General features: G+C 48.9%; 1 protein-coding gene across 1 annotated transcript in view; it reads left to right on the top strand.

Annotated features, from left to right (window-relative positions):
• Positions 1 to 468: 468 nt before the first annotated feature.
• Positions 469 to 15,809, top strand: part of LOC135914745 (PR domain zinc finger protein 12-like) — a gene marked incomplete at its 3' end in the record, with an annotated part of 198,328 nt that continues 182,987 nt past the window's right edge. The window contains exon 1 of the mRNA XM_070528771.1: positions 469 to 501. The remainder of the gene's footprint in view (positions 502 to 15,809) is intronic.

Genomic DNA, 15,809 nt, shown 5'->3' with positions numbered 1-15,809 from the left:
GCATGACGTGAACGGTGATTTTTCGGCCTCGCCAGGGTTATCGTCTTTGTGCGTGCGCATTTCGGCGGATAGGAAAAGTACCTTTGGGTGCTCGGCTGATCACATGAACGAAAATTCGTTAAGTATGCCTAGCAAGTGAAGATACCCGTGACGTGTGGAAAGATTTATATAGGCCAAACCGGGTAGTGCATCAACCAGAGGCTGAGGGAACACAAAAGCAAAGTAGGTGTAGGTGAGCATGGTCATCTAGCCCATCATTGCTATAGATGTGGGTGTGTCTCCCTGTTTAGCTCAGTAACGATTCTTGGCCGGGGAAAAAACTGGAACCGCGAGGGAGATTCTTGAAACTTTTCAGATTAGGAAGCACAGTGACCTTTGTCAGGATTGGGGGCTCAGTCCCACCGTTCGTAACTCGTTGTCAAGATTGGAGTCGGGCATGAATTAGAAGGTAGCTGGCCCATGCCGTCATCCAACTTATCCACGCTGATGACGTTGATGAAGGTAAGGACTTCTTCTCATCGAGAACGAGGAATATGGGTTTATTTACAGTATCTAGATCAGCCTAGCATGACTGCGAGAGAAAGAACATCAGTCTAACATGACTGCGAGAGAAAAGTGCATCAGTCTAACATGACTGCTAGAAAAGTGTACTGAGCAGCCGCACAACAGTGGTTTATAAACACACGGGCCTCCAGGTGACGGAAACGGCCGTCCAGTCATCGTAAACAAGTCGCCTCTCTGTGGGACGGTTTACACAGACACTCACTTCCTTGCGCGAGGTTCACGATCCGGAGCCGACGTCACACGGACTTCGTAGAACTCGGAGCTGACCCCCGCAGCGAGGCCGATAGCCCATTGCCTTGCGTCTCGAACGGCGCCTGGGAAGAGGCCTTGGTAGACATTCCCGCGGACACTCCTCGGCTCGCGGCAGACCAGGTGGGCGGTGGCGGGCTCAGTAACAAAGTTTGGTCCGCCGACCGCGTTTAGTCACAATGGCGACGAGGCTAGAGCGTAACGGTGGCGTTCCAAGCAAAGGCTGCGGCCGCTGTAGCAACTGGCTGGCAAGACTTGCACCTGAGCAGGCCATTTTTAACACCTTTGTGTTAGCGTGCCGTCGCTCACTCTGTCTGAAAAGAAATGTTCAATTGAATTTTCGCTCACCAGAATCCCGATTTTAATATGAAGCTCGCCATAATGGGGGACTCCGGATTAATTTTTAACGCGACCCCAATTCACGGCAGGATAGGGGCGTTTTCTTGTATTTCGCCCCCATCGGAATGCGGCCGCCTCGGCCGGCGCTTGATCGCGCGACTTCGTGCCTAGCCGTGCAACACCATAGCCGCCAAGCCACGGCGGTGGTTGAAGAGATGCGTTTATACCTATAACTCAGATTTCAGTAGCATGTGTTAATGCCATGTGCAAAAAAAAGTGTGCTTGTAGGGCGTCGTCTTGTGCTAGCACATGCGCTTGCTGAGAACCTTGTGGCTACCTGCACATAATAGCCAGTGGAGAGTCCAGCATCCTCCTATGCACTTCTTGTCTCTGTGTATGCGTCTAAAACGTTCGTTGGTTAATTCATTTGTGGCCTTGCGTGGTGGCAGTGCCTCGGGCTCAGCGGAGCGCGAGTTCTTTTTTTTAGCCTACTGGATCGCCAACTACGTAGTACTAAAGCAAATGAGGCCAGAGGGCTTACTTCACTTGGGGGCACAAGAAACAAACAAACAAACAAAAATTGGGTGGTGACAGCGCTGAACTGGTTTAACTACCCAAGCCGGCATTATGGGTTATGGAGCACGCCGTATTGTGCGGTGGTGGGAGGGGGGTGTGGGCTCTGGATTAATTTTGACAGTCTGGGGTTGCTTAACGTGACATGAGTGTTTTTTGTCTTGTACGTGCCCCCACGGCAATGCTGCCGCTGCGGCCGGGACTGGAACCCATGAGCTCGTGCTCAGGGGCGCAGTTCGCTGCCGCAGTGGTTGCCAAGCCAAACGCGTGATGCTGAGCACGTGACGCATGGTCCGGGAAATGAGAGTCGTAGCAAGCGATCGTAACATGCGACGGCTCTTAAAACGAAGCCAAGGGCTGGTTTAATGCAATGGACTCCTTTCGCTCGATTCTATTCCTTTCTCATCATCTACCGCTTACGGCCGGCTGATCCCGGTGATAAGCACCGCTCGGACCCCTGACAATGCGCAAAGAAGCAAAGCATTTCAGCGGAATCCTTACATTATTCCGCCCCAATAGACCAATCGCTGCAGCATATGATTAAACGGGAGGTGTAGTTCTCAGTTACGCAATCCTACCGAAAGTTTAGTTATTTGCTCTTCCTATATCGATAAAAGCGACCTGATCTACTGGCTACACGAAGTTACAGAAGTCCTTCGCGAAGACTTCCACTTCGCTTCTGCTTCTCGTCGGAGTTCAGCGCAGAAGCGGCAGTTAGTCAAAACTAAGAAGCAACGTGGCAATTGTAAGGGCGCTTCTTCCCCTAATTCGATTAAACGAAACTGCCGTGCCTAATTGCCTCTACGATCGTAATCAATTACCCCAGATTCTGCACAAAAGCGTCGCGTGGTGTAGTCGGTAGTCTTTGCACTTCGGTCACTCGGAAAGCGCAACAAGCGAGAGCCATCATGCGAGACGTCGCTATATACACGAACGACTGTAACAGCGTACGCGTCTCGCCGTTTCTCCTGGCGTTGGCTGCAATTAGTCCAAGTGCGGATCATTTTGATTTTGCCTGCCTGGTGGTCCCTCCCCGCATCGTTTACCTACTGGCGGCGCGGAGACCAAAAGTTGCTTGTTGTCTCCCTTTCCGAAATTGAGTTAGGCGAGCCTGCTTGGCGCTCTTATTCTGTAGTGCCGCGGATGAAAAAAAAAAAAAAAGCCTGCGCGTATTGCCTCAAAAGGTGGCCGTTTTCAGATCGGATTAACTCGTGTGCGGGGTCGCTCCCCTAGACAAAAGGCGTTGCCAATGCGGACGCCGGAAAAAAAAAAGGAAAGATGAAGTTTCTCCGGGTCTGTGTTCGGTGTGGTATTGCTGTATAGCCACATGCGGTTGTGATACGTACGCTCATATTACCGACCACAGCGAAGTCGGGTGTTGTGGCTAGCTGGATTGGCAGATTCCTCGTGATGGTCACGTGAGCTTCGCATGTTAATTACTAGAGATTTATGGTCATCTCCAATAAAAGCACACAAAGCAATGCATCGCAGTAATCGTTTTCTCAATCAATAGCTCGTGTGATCGCTTTCTAGAATACGTCTGTTCAAGTGTAACACGTTGCTGAAATGAGAGCTTTCTCTCTCTCTCTCTCACGCACACACACATACACACCTACACACAGAGAGAGAGAGTTCTCTATTGTACCGACATTATAGCTTCTCGTGTTCAACCTCCACGGGTTTAAAAAAATTACGCAGTATTTCTGCCCCCTCAGGTAGGTGACACATGAGTACGTGTTTTTGGGGCCTAACCGTTTGCAACAAATCCTGCGAAGTGCTTTGACAAATTTTAGCAAAATTCCCAGATATGTCAATGGGCGCAACAAAAAATCGGAAGACGCGCGTCTGCGCACTTCTGACATGCTGTTCGCATTTTCGTCGTACACCCGTGGGGCAGTTCAAACGCTCAGAAACACATGCCGTTGGTTATGGTTGCCACTTTATCTTCTTGTGCTTTCAGAGTCACGCTTTCCCGCTTTCTATACGCACCTCTGGGTCTTGAGTACGAAGCATTAGGCACCTATGGTTACCACAAAGCACGCCGATTCGATGGTGGCAAGAGTTTCTACCCAAAATCACTTGAGAGCGACGTAAAATTTAAGGGCTCGGAGTAGATACTGCAGATGGTGGTGAGGTCGGCGTACACGGAAAAAATAAACACGGCTTGTGGACTTACGGGGCGATGCTGCCGACCAGTGAAGGACCTTTCAGTTACTGAAAGAATGTTTGTACTACGGCCGCCATCACAAAATCTGCGATGGAAACAAAGGTAATGTATGTAGTTGTTCCCTCTACCTCTGGTTGCAGCTGCTACAACTGGGACCACAGAGCATATTATTGAAATACATGTCATCAAACTTAACAATACTCCGGAGCAAACGATTGAAGCTCAAATACTTCGCAATTGAAAGACCAACGTACACTGACGGTGCAATATCTGACGTGGCCACTGTTGACGAATCACTAAACTCCGATGCGACGAGGAAGACAAACAAGCTGATGACAGGACGTACAAAGAGATCACTGACGACTGATATTAAATATAGCGGTTTTGTGTCTCAAAGTTCCACTCCTGATTTTGAAGGACGCTTTACTGGAGGGCTAGTAATTACTCTTCAAAATCTGCAGTTAATTTAGGCGTTCCTGAATGACCATAAGTTTTCGCATTTCATACAGCATCGGAATGCGGACAGGATTTGATCCCCTCTGATTTCTGGAGGGCACCGTAACCGTTTAGCCGCTACTGCGCGCGCTGGAGATTGAATGTCCCAGTATATACATGCTACGAGATGTTTGACGAACACTCTCACCTGACAGAACTTTCATGGGCACATCATGACAGCCAAAATAATTTGTGCCACTGCCCATTCTTTGGCGATAAACGACGTGTTCTGCGAGCTATACTTTCAACAACTTCGATGACCGACCGCTATCGGAGGGAAAGATCCCGACCTTGGCCGCTTGCATGGACAAGGCCGCCTGAGGCCTGTTGCGCTTCTTGAAGACGACTGGACTGCACGAACGCTTGTGGCCGTTAGCGAACATTCCTCTGCCAGTGTGTTCACACTGACTGCGCTTCTTTATTACTGTTCTTATGTGTGTTTTTTTGTCATCTACCGTTCCCCATTTCTCCTTTCACAAGTGTAAGATAACCAACCGGACACGTCCTTGATTAACCTCCCTGCTTTTTCCTCTTCATCTCTCTCTCCCTCTAGTTTGTGAAGTCGTCATATCCTAAACGTAAGTGAAAGCTAAGAATTTGTTTCTTGGCTTTCAAAGCAGCCCGCCTCAGGCAGTGGCTACAGGCCCGTGCCAATGTAGCACCAATGGCCTTTGGCCGCGCGTAGAGATGCCGCGCTAGCTACCTGAGCATATCATGGCGCCAATTTATTTATGGCTCAGCCTCTAAGACATCAGTATCGGAGTCAAAAGACACTTTATCATGGCATGCGGCTGAAACAGCGATCAAGGCATTAACGTGAATATAAGAGAACTCGACTGGAATGTGGATTAAGCGCCTATTGACATGTAATAAAAAAAATACGAAAATAACATCGTTATTTGAAGCTCGTTTTCTTTCTTCTTTTCTTTCTTTCTTTCTTTCTTTATTTGTTTGCATTGCTAAACATCGGCTTTCCCATAATTGTGCCTTGGGATAAATTTCTCGGCAACATCAATGTCGGACGACAACCAGACGCAAATCAGAAACTTTCTCACTTAAAAACATCCCTCGTGTTATTTCCCTTTCGTCCCTCTGCAATGCGCCTTTAACTATGCCACCCCTCCCCCTCTCCCCACACTACTCACACACGGTCCTTTTATAGCTTTCCTTCGCTACACTTCATGAAAAATACATAGGTTAAGCAGGTATCTGTAACTTCTGTGACATGACAATAATGGCTCGACTACTCCATTTATTGATTGCGTGATTTTTGCTTCTCTCAATAGCGTCAACTTTCCAGGATGGCGATCATTCGCTTCGCTAAGATTTCTGTAGGACGAACTCACGGGCCAGCCGCGTGGGCTGCTGTCTCGCCGAAATGCGGGGAAGCGGGACAATGGCGCTGCGGGGAGGCAAACCAATAGGCGAGGTGGAGGTGGGGGCTCCGCTGCTCTAAGTATGTGAAAGACTGGGTGAGGGTTGAGATGGGGAGAGCGCAAGCGCAAGGCGGATATACGACGACGAAAGTTGGGGGAGAGGGTCGCACGTTGCGAATCAACCGGTGGAAAGGCAAGCAATGCATACAGAAAGGGGGACTCCCTGCGAAAGGGAGCGGCGGAGGGAAGAGTGGGAGGCCACCGGCTCCGCCGTCGAAAAATCCCGGGGTCCACCCGTGGTGGCCGAGGGAGTGGATCGCATTTCATATCCCGTGGCGTGAACCATGTGCTCCAATAAATGTTCCGGGGTGCCGCCAAACACGAGTCTGCCACCCTCGCCGCACCGTGTACGCATGGCTCAGCCGTGAGCACGATCGCGGGACGACTTCATCGTTTATCTGCCCGCGCGCATCGGTGCAGCTGTTGACTGACAACGTCGCGTTGTTACTGCTTGATCGCACGGCGAGTTTCGGACCGTGGAACCATCGCCGGCGAAAATGTGAGTGAAGAATGTTTTTATTTTTTCTTCTTCTTTTTGTGTGTATGTGTTGCCAAGTTTTGTTAATTTAACCAGAATCTGAGTTCGTTGGAGCGACAATCTGAACCAAACGTGCGTTTAAAGAATGACACGTCTTGACCGTCCTTCTCTTAACGCGCGGTTGAATTTATCTTTCAATAATTTCTTTTTCTCAGTAGGACTTTCCATAGTGACAATGCCCTCATGGATTTATTTGTGTCGCGATACGCCAGAGGACGAAAAGAATGTTTATTTGTTCTTTTCAATTTAAATATAATTAAACGGATGAGTTGTCGCCGTTACCTGGTAGAGGCTATTGTTTTAGCTTGAATAATAATGTAGGATAAATAAGTAAAGTATAAATACTTGCATCAGTTAAACGTTAAGCAAAAGAGCGCCTATTACTCCTTTCACACGGGCAAATCTAGTAGCATTTTCAGCGAGTGCACTTCACCGCTAGTGTCATTCGGAGACTGTCACACGGAAACGCTCGGTGACAGTCACTGCACAACGACTCGGCAGCGAGTGTATTCGGCGAACTCACTTCGCTGCGCCCAAGTGTGCTGCAATGCTTAAAAAGATATATAAACTGATAATGAAAACGGATTCAGCAGTAATGTTCAACTTCAACCACCTTTTTCGTGAGTGTAAATGTTATAACATTGTAAAAATGTTCTATACCTCGAAAACAACGCTACGGTACTATTCCCTATCTCAGGATATTTATGCGTGAGGTCACGCGATTGTTTATGTTTCTGTATGCCTGTGCGAGCCACCCTCATTGTGCGGCCGTCGTCGTTTGTTCCGAGTTTATTGGGCGGAAGTAATGCATCAATGATTACATGGTCGGATGCGGAGACTGTTAGATACGGGACCGTTTCGTGAGCCTCCTTCGAGTTCACCAGACCACATCGAATCGCACCACAGCTAATTAAGGAGCGCAGAAACACGGTTACCACATTCGCGAGGCGCGGCACGTGAAAACAAGTTGGCGGCCCCCACCTCGTGTGCCGCAGGTGGAGCTATTCCCTGCTTGACTCTTCCCGAAAGTGAAGCGAGAGCCTGGCGCTGTTCCAGGTAACTTGTGTCCAATAGGCAAGACGGGTGTAATGCACCTTGAAAACCTGGCAGCGTCGCCCCCATCCGCCTATTGTGACGGCGCATTGCAAGTCAGCAAGGCAAGACCGCAGGGAGAAGTAAGCCCTCGGACAATTGGGGACCAAGCAGCGACCCTCTCTGCCGGGTGTGACACCATCGCACGGGCGCGTACCATTGGCCGAAAATGGCGTCACCTGAGCGGGCTCTCCTATTGGCCGAACGTGACGTGTCTTCGAGACACCGAAAGGCTTAAAAGACACAGACCGAGAGCATTCCTAGAGCATTCCCTGATTCATCTCTTTCGAGCTTCTTGCCACAGGCCCCAGCGTCCGAGTTGTTGCCGGCCCGTAATGACTTTAAGACTGTTAATTGACTCTCACTGTAAATAATGTCAATAAACCTCCCAAGTTTTCATCCTAAAGTCCTCCTCAACTCCGACAAGACCAAGGTGTTCCCACACGTGGAGTGCCTGGATGGCACTGCTTCTCGCCGTTTAGGATGGCGACACGTCCTTCGCTGTGGTGCAAATGTCGTGTAAAAGCTCAAATGGCGCAATCTTTCGTCGAGCGCCGGTAGAGGTGGAACCCTTGCTCAGCCGACGAATAAATGGGGCACGACAGTTGCGTCCATATAACTGCTTGGTAGTTTACAGCCACGGTGATTGCGCGTCGCTTATGTCTTTAGCAGACTTGAATGAGCAAAATTGACGCCATTCCCTACATTGTCTGAGTGCGTGAAAGGTGAGCGGAGTCTCGGAGTGGTCCGTAAGCGACAAATCAGCGCTGTAACGAAAATTCTCCGAACGCTCGTTATCCGTACTTGTGCCATCTGTGACGGAATCCGGCATTTTTTTCCTCTGCTCATCTTCGATGATCTATTGCTCTATTATCGCTTGCGATGATCGATAATATTATTGCGGTTTCAATGAACTCTTTTATTTGTACTAAACATTATTCTAAACGCTCTTGTTAACTATAACGCACTGTTAATTTGGAAACCATGCTTAAGAGAACAAATATATGTTGTACCTACTGATTCGCCCATAGCCAGTGTCAGCAATGGCACGGGACACTTTCCTCCTCGTGGGGCAGCTCGCCGCCAAAGTGACACTTAGTGCGCTGAAGTGAACTTGCTCGAAGTGACACTAAATTTGCCTGTGTGACACGGGTCTAACACACCAAGAGTGAAGCTCTCTTTCGAATTCTCATTGAGGGAAATTCTGCGGATGTCTGGTGTACACAGGTTTCAGATGCTCCAACACAGTGCAACAACACGACACAGTGCAGCCAATAAAACGTAGTTCTTCTTCAAGGCGGTGCCTACGCGTAGTGTGCTTGGGACAGTGGAGTTGTACATATATATATATATATATATATATATATATATATATATATATATATATATATATATATATATATATATATATATATATATATATATATACTATCGGCGTGCAATGAAAAACGCGCACAGCCGAGCGCGTGGCCTATAAGGGTGGTGGTGGTGGTGGTGGTGGTGATGTTGAAGCAGGCGGGGTTAGCCTGGCATACATAGCCGGCAATTGTTCCGCCTGATCCTCCTTCGAGTTGAGATCAGTGGTGTGTCACCAGGTGTAGAAGAGCCCCGTGTCTCGCAGGAAGGCTATCAGCAGTCGTTGCGCTCTCTTCCTGAATGCCGCGGGCCCTCCGGGGAAAACAACGTCTTCAAAGGTCCTGTGCGTGAGACCGCTTTTTTGTAGGTTGTCGACCATCGCTTTTCTTTCTGTGTCAAACTGCGGGCATAGCCAAATGAAATGTTCGATGTCGCCAATGTCACCACAGAAAACACAGAGTGGGGAAGCGCGAAGCCCAGTCTTGAATAACCAAGCTGGGGTGTACGCGGAGTCGGTCCTGATGCGGTATAAAAGCGTCGCTTGTTCGCGTGTAAATCCATTAGTCACACAGGATTCGTATGGATTCTTGTACATCTCTCTAAAGTGAAGGCGGATTGCACCCTTAGCGTTTCGAAAGGCTTTTGGAGCTTTCACTTTTGGGACACATGTCAGCGCAAGGCGTGCATGGGCGTCAGCTTCCTCGTTTCCATCAATTCCTACGTGTGATGGAATCCACTGAAACCTTATGTTAAATCCTTTGCTCGTTAGGTCGTCGATCAGTGCCAGAGACTGCCTTGTAAATGTCTCTAGAGGTAGGCCCCGATGTAATCTCTGTAATGCTGACTTGGAATCCGTCAGCACCACGACATCTCGTGCAGAAAAGGCCCGTAGTTTCCGCAAAACCGCGGTGATTGCGGCGTTTTCTACTGTTGTATAGGAAACTACGCGATCCAGTCGGCCAGACCATGACACATCAAGGGATGGTATGCAGAATGCCGCTGCACAGCTATCTGTTTGTGCGCACACCGAACCGTCTGTGTACACTTGGCTTTGAAACACAGTGCTCAAGTGGTCCAGCACAATGAACTTGGCTTCGGCAGTTGAAATGGTGCGTTTCGTCGGTAGGTGGGGTACATTGAGGCTGCAGGTAACGTCCGGAAAAGACCATGGCGGGTCAAGGCGACGTCGTTTAGTTCATTCCAATCCTAAAAATCGGAAGGTGTTCAGCGCCGCATAGAAATGTGAGCGAGTTCTTGCTCTTAGCCGCCGGAGAAGCGCCGTGCCTGCGCGTGACTCACCCAGCCTTAATAGCTGCGTCAGGAAGGCCTGAGATGCCAAGAGGCGGAGTGGAAGAGACTCTGCCTCATTAGTGACTTTCTTTTTTGAAGCCACCGTTGGAACTCCCATCGCCAAGCGACGTCCCCTTCTCTGCACTGCCTCCAAGCGCTCGAATTGACTCGATGACGGTGATATCAGAGGGAGCTGATCGAGAATGCGGCTTGTTATCAGTGCAGCGTTTAGTTTAAGCATGGATATAGGATTGTTTCCCCAACGTATACCTGCCAATCGACGAAGTGCGTTGATTCTTTGCACTGATGCAGCCACAACACTTTCGACCGCACCACGCCATAGTAGCTTGTTGTCGATGGTGACGCCCAGGAATCGAACATGAGTTGCACGAAGAATTTAGTGCCCTCTGATATTCAGCGTCAGACGTGTTGACTTGCGTCTCACTCCCGGGAGAAGCATGAAGGCCGATTTTTCTGCTTATAAAGATAGGCCAAGCGTCGATAAGTGGCGATTGATAGTGGAGATTGCGGCCTGGGCTATTCGGGCCAAACGTTTGTGTTGGTATCCCGAGATCCAAATGCAGATGTCATCTGCGTAGATGGACATTTTAACTGCCGTCCGACCTACTTTCAGGGCATCTGGAAGGCTGGCCATGACAACGTTAAAAAGCAAGCGGGATAGGACACTTCCTTGTGGGCCGCCGAGGGAAATTCGTCGCTTGTCACTGATTATACTTCCGAGCTTAACTTGGACACATCGATCACTGAGAAATTCATGGACGAATCGAAGAGCATTTCCCGAGACCCTCATGGCTCGGAGTCCGTTGATGATGCCTGTATGAAGGACACAGTCGTATGCCTTGGCAACGTCCATAAAGATGGCGAGTGTGGAAAGGCCGTCTACGCAATGGTGCTCGATATGACTTAGTAGATCCAAGACACTGTCCTGGGCACTCAACCATGGATAAAATCCGGTCATACATGATGGCAGTCTATTTCCTTGCTCGAGATACCATGTTAACCTCGTACATATTAGTCTTTCCATCAACTTTGATGCGCATGATGTTAGCGATACCGGCCGGTATGAGGTGAGGTTTGCAGGATCCTTTCCCGACTTGAGCACTGGCACCACCCAGGCAGTCTTCCACGCTTCTGGGATCTCTCCTGTGCTCCAGACGTGATTAAATATGTCCAGAACTGTTCGTTTTTGTTCATATGGCAGATTTGTCAGCATCTGATTGCTGATCGATTTGGGACCCACAGCACAGCGTCTTCTTAATTTGCTAAGCGCCAAATCCAACTCACGAAAGGTGAACGGCGTATCCATGGTATGGGATGCTTCAGACAACAGAGGGTTCGATACTCCTGCTGATCTGCCAGATGTGTATACGTCTGCAAAATCTTCTGCAAGGGTTTGCAAATCTTTTCCTTGCTTTAAAGCAGTGCTTCGAATGGCTTGTGCAGGCGAATCTTTCCGGATAGGCTATTCATTACTCCCCATATCCTTGTCATGGGAGTAAACGCCGATAAACTCTCACAGAAAGCAGCCCATTGAACTCGTCTTAACCTTTTTGTGTGACGATGGATGACAGCGTCTATACTGTTGTATTCAGTTTTCGCAGATGTATTTTCCGTTTTTCTCATCAGTTTTGGCTCCGCTCTCCTACGCGCTGCGCAGAGGTTCTTTAGTTTCAAATCAGGAGTAGGGAAATGATCTGGCAGTTTCAATATTGAGGTAGCCACTCTTTTGCTCCGCAGCATATCTGCGAACAGCTCACCAGGGGATTCGTCCAACGCTTCTCTGTATGTGTCCCAGCGGGTCACAGCACAGAATTGTCGCCCAGCAGTGTTAAATCCGGTGATGTTCGTGAAGATCGGAAAGTGGTCACTGCCCATCCTGTCTGGGGCCGTTGTTGACGATACGACAAGGTCTGTAGAATGGATCACGAGGTCTATGGCACTGCATGAATCTGGTGGTCTGAAGAAAGTCGGTTTGCCATCGTTCGCGATACATAAGTCAGGAGCATCCGCGGCTGTCACAAGTTCCTTGCCTCGGGAATCGGCAGTCTTATCTCCCCAAAGCGAATGATGTGCGTTAAAGTCGCCACAGATTATTATAGGAGTGGGGCAACGAATGCAAAGGTCCTTTATGAACGCCTCCATGGAGACCTTCCTGCGCGCACTTATATACACCGACGCCACACTGAGTTTTCGTTTTCCTAGGCACACTTGCACAGTGACGAATTCCAAGAAGGTAGAACAAAGGTGTTGCACTGGTAAGGTGACGTGAGGTATTTCTCGCCTGATGTATATCATCGCACTCCCATTTGCAAATTATGGTCTACTCGGATTTCCATGTCTGATGTACCCTGGGATCGTCCTTCCATTCGGGAGACCGGCCTCCGAAATGGCTAGAATTGGTATAGGTATGTCTCGAAGGAAAAGGCTGAGTTCAGAAAGACTCTGTAGAATACCGGCGCAGTTCCATTGCATTATTAAGGGCACTTTTGGACGACGGAATGGACCAAGTGGGCGAGACATTGCCATTATGCTACTGAGTGTATGTAGAAGTAGAGCAGAGTATTACTGACTCAAGAGCCAGCACTGCTTCCAGCATATCCTTCGTTGAACTAGCAGGCATCTTCGCGACGTGGGAACGTGGTGCCGTGAACAAAGCGCGTATCACATGCTGGCAGTTTTCCTGCTGACTGTTGCCAAGTGGTACTTGAAGTCGGTTTATGGCGGCCGCATAGGTGCGTTTTTCGGGCTCTTTTCGAACCGGTTTCTCAGCCGCCGAGACCGCTTGCGTTGGCTCAGTAACTTCGTTTATCGGTGTGAGACGCGGGAAGTGAGATGCGTATTCTGTTTCCAAACCAGATAGTTGTGGCGCTCTGGATGTCTTCTTCGTGTTCGATGGTGCGCTTGCACTCTTTGGACCCAGAACAAACAACTTATTTCTTCGCTGAGCAGCTGTCCTCGCAGGGCATCGACCATAGGCTAGCAGGATGGTCACCGCCGCAATTTGCAAACACAAAGTTGTCTTTACTTGTACACGTCTTAAAGTCATGAGGTCCCCCACAGCGCTTGCACCTCTGTTCCCCACGACAGTACTTAGCGATATGTCCGAAGCGCTGACACTTAAAACAGCGTGGTGGTGTCTCCACGTAGTCGACAAGCTCGTGTCTGGTGAAACCAAGGTTGATCTTCTCCGGGCGTTCAGAATTTTGAGCAAATGTGAGAACCACCGAGTTAGTGCACCTTGACTCCCACGCAGATGACGAGGTTTGGACCCGACGGATGATTCTTCTTGCATGGAACACTCCCTGAGGTCTCAGGTAGGTGAGTAGCTCTTCATCCAAGTACCATTTAGGGACTCCTCTAACAATGTACGTATTTTTCATATAACTGTGTGGAACACGGGCAGATATGACTATGCCGCCGATATTCTTGGTCTCCAGAAGGACGTTGGCTTGTCCTTCTGTCTCTACATCTAAGAGCAATGCTCCCTGTGCTGTGAAGTGGCTCTTCACTGGTGCTCCACCGAGAATTCTTTCAAGCTCAGAATACAGGACAATAGGGTTTACTTGCCTTAAATTATCTCTTTCGCATGCTGCAGTGATTAACACTGGAATGCCCTCCGCCCTGTCTTTACGATGGCGCACAATTCGGAAACCACCCTCGTCCATATCCAGGTCTGAAGGATTCTCCACGTTGTCGTCCTCGATGATAGTTGACTCATCTTCAGATTCACCAGTGTCTTGTCGCTTGCAGTCAGGCTGGCTTGTACAAACCAGCTGGCGTTTCTGACCCGGTGTCAGCCCTTGGGAGGTCATGGCGGGGTGCTCGTCGGTGCCAGCTTGTTTCCTTCTAGCACCTTGTGAGGTGGCGGGTGGCGCACAACCCATCGGTCTCCGATACGGAAGGTACCTTTTCGAGTCGACAGACGTCTTGAACCGTTCTGACCAGTAATATTACCAGAAAATAACGAAAATAACGATAAATGTAGGCAGAGCTACTCATACAGGCTAGCAGCAGGTTCGTCGTCTTCTTCTTCTATTCCCTATAAGGGTAACGGAGGTACAGTGCTCACCGCCGTATCATCGACGTTGACAGGTGTGCGCACACTCGGTTTGACCGCACGGCGCGATGATGCGCCCTCCGTGCTGGCGATATTTTCCTTCGACGCCTACAGCCCATACGGTTTCGCCGCACTGCGGGATAATGTTCACCCCAAATGCAACATTCAATCGAAGCTTGTATTGCCTCACTCGTGTCGGCGTCTGTGTTGGTGTACGAAAAAAAGCAAGCCGCGCGATAAGCAGAAATTGCGCATGGGGCTGCGGATTCGCACCTTCGACTCTGGGTTGCAAAACCACCACGCTAACCGGTTAAGCCACTGCGGTTTCGTCATACGAGATTTTTAAAGCAGTTTTATTTGCATGAAGTAGTAGACGCAGCGCAAGGCGTCAGCCAATCACAGGCGTCTCCTCCCTCCGGGGGTGGGAAAGGCTTTGATCACGTTCTCGCTCGCTTAGCACCCGCCGTTTCCCGCCAGTTCAGGCCCGGCGGCCAAATGGGTACGCCGCGTTTGGTTATAAACTAACCAAGCAACCAACAGGCCAATCATTCAGATAACCAACCACCCAAACAAGAAAGCAAGCATGTAATTTGCAGTCACCCAGTCATAAGTGCGAAATGCCATTATTTTGACTATAAATTCAATTTTCGAAAAAATATAAGTAATAAATTTGTTTCAATAAAAAACTTACTCTCTTTGCCAAATTCTTCCATGCCTTTTCTTTATTGACCCAGGATGCGAAGCAATTCGAAACCGACACTGAAAAATATCGTATAGAATAGGGTCGGCCTTTCCGTGAAAAGACTTGCATGCATAAAACGCGACGTGTTGGTTTCACCTGCCATTAGAATCGCTTTTCCGACACCAAATTCGTCATTATTTTCTGCCGTTACTCCTTCTCAAGCCATTGCATCACTTAGCATATCTACGAGACATCTGAAAATGTCATGCAGTGAGTTAGAGAAGGATTGGGAAGAGGTGAAGTGCTGTCGCTGTCTTTGCTAGAAAGAAAAACCCGCCACCTTTAGAGTGAGCCGGCCTGCTACGTGATGTGGCACATACGTGAAATATACGTGCAACCATTTTACAGCGGAGCTGTTCGTGGCTACCCTCCGGAAAAAATCGTGGCGGTGAACAGAAGACGCCTTGAGGCAAAGCCAACTTTCTCGTGCATGCTGTGTAGCCGTCAGGCTAATGTAGCAATCCTGGAAAAAATACTGAAATTTTCCGCTAAGACGACTCTATCATTACGCCGAGTTCCATTTACTTGCCACAATTAGTTGACAGTGAAGTCGTAAAAATTCCAGAATTCCCGCCTGCTGTTAGTACTTGGGCCTCTACGGAAGGAGTATGCATGGTTACAGAAAACGGCCGTAACTCTTCTTTTATCGAAACTATCTCGGAACGAATTATATGACAATTAGCTGCTAAGAGGACTCTAACATTACGCCGAGTTCCATTTTCTTTCCTAATTATGTGGTTCACAGTGACGTTGTCAATTTTGTGAAATTCCCGTCTGCTGTTAATACATGGGCTTTTACAGGAAGGGAACAGACAGCCCCATGTTTGTCCGCTAGAATAAAACTCTAGTCCTTCCAAGTTTCACTCGCCTAATTAACTAGGAAGTACACT

The sequence above is a fragment of the Dermacentor albipictus genome, unplaced genomic scaffold (assembly GCF_038994185.2).
Source record: "Dermacentor albipictus isolate Rhodes 1998 colony unplaced genomic scaffold, USDA_Dalb.pri_finalv2 scaffold_14, whole genome shotgun sequence".
Classification (NCBI taxonomy): Eukaryota; Metazoa; Arthropoda; class Arachnida; order Ixodida; family Ixodidae; genus Dermacentor; species Dermacentor albipictus.
This window is presented reverse-complemented; position numbering and strand designations above follow the sequence as displayed.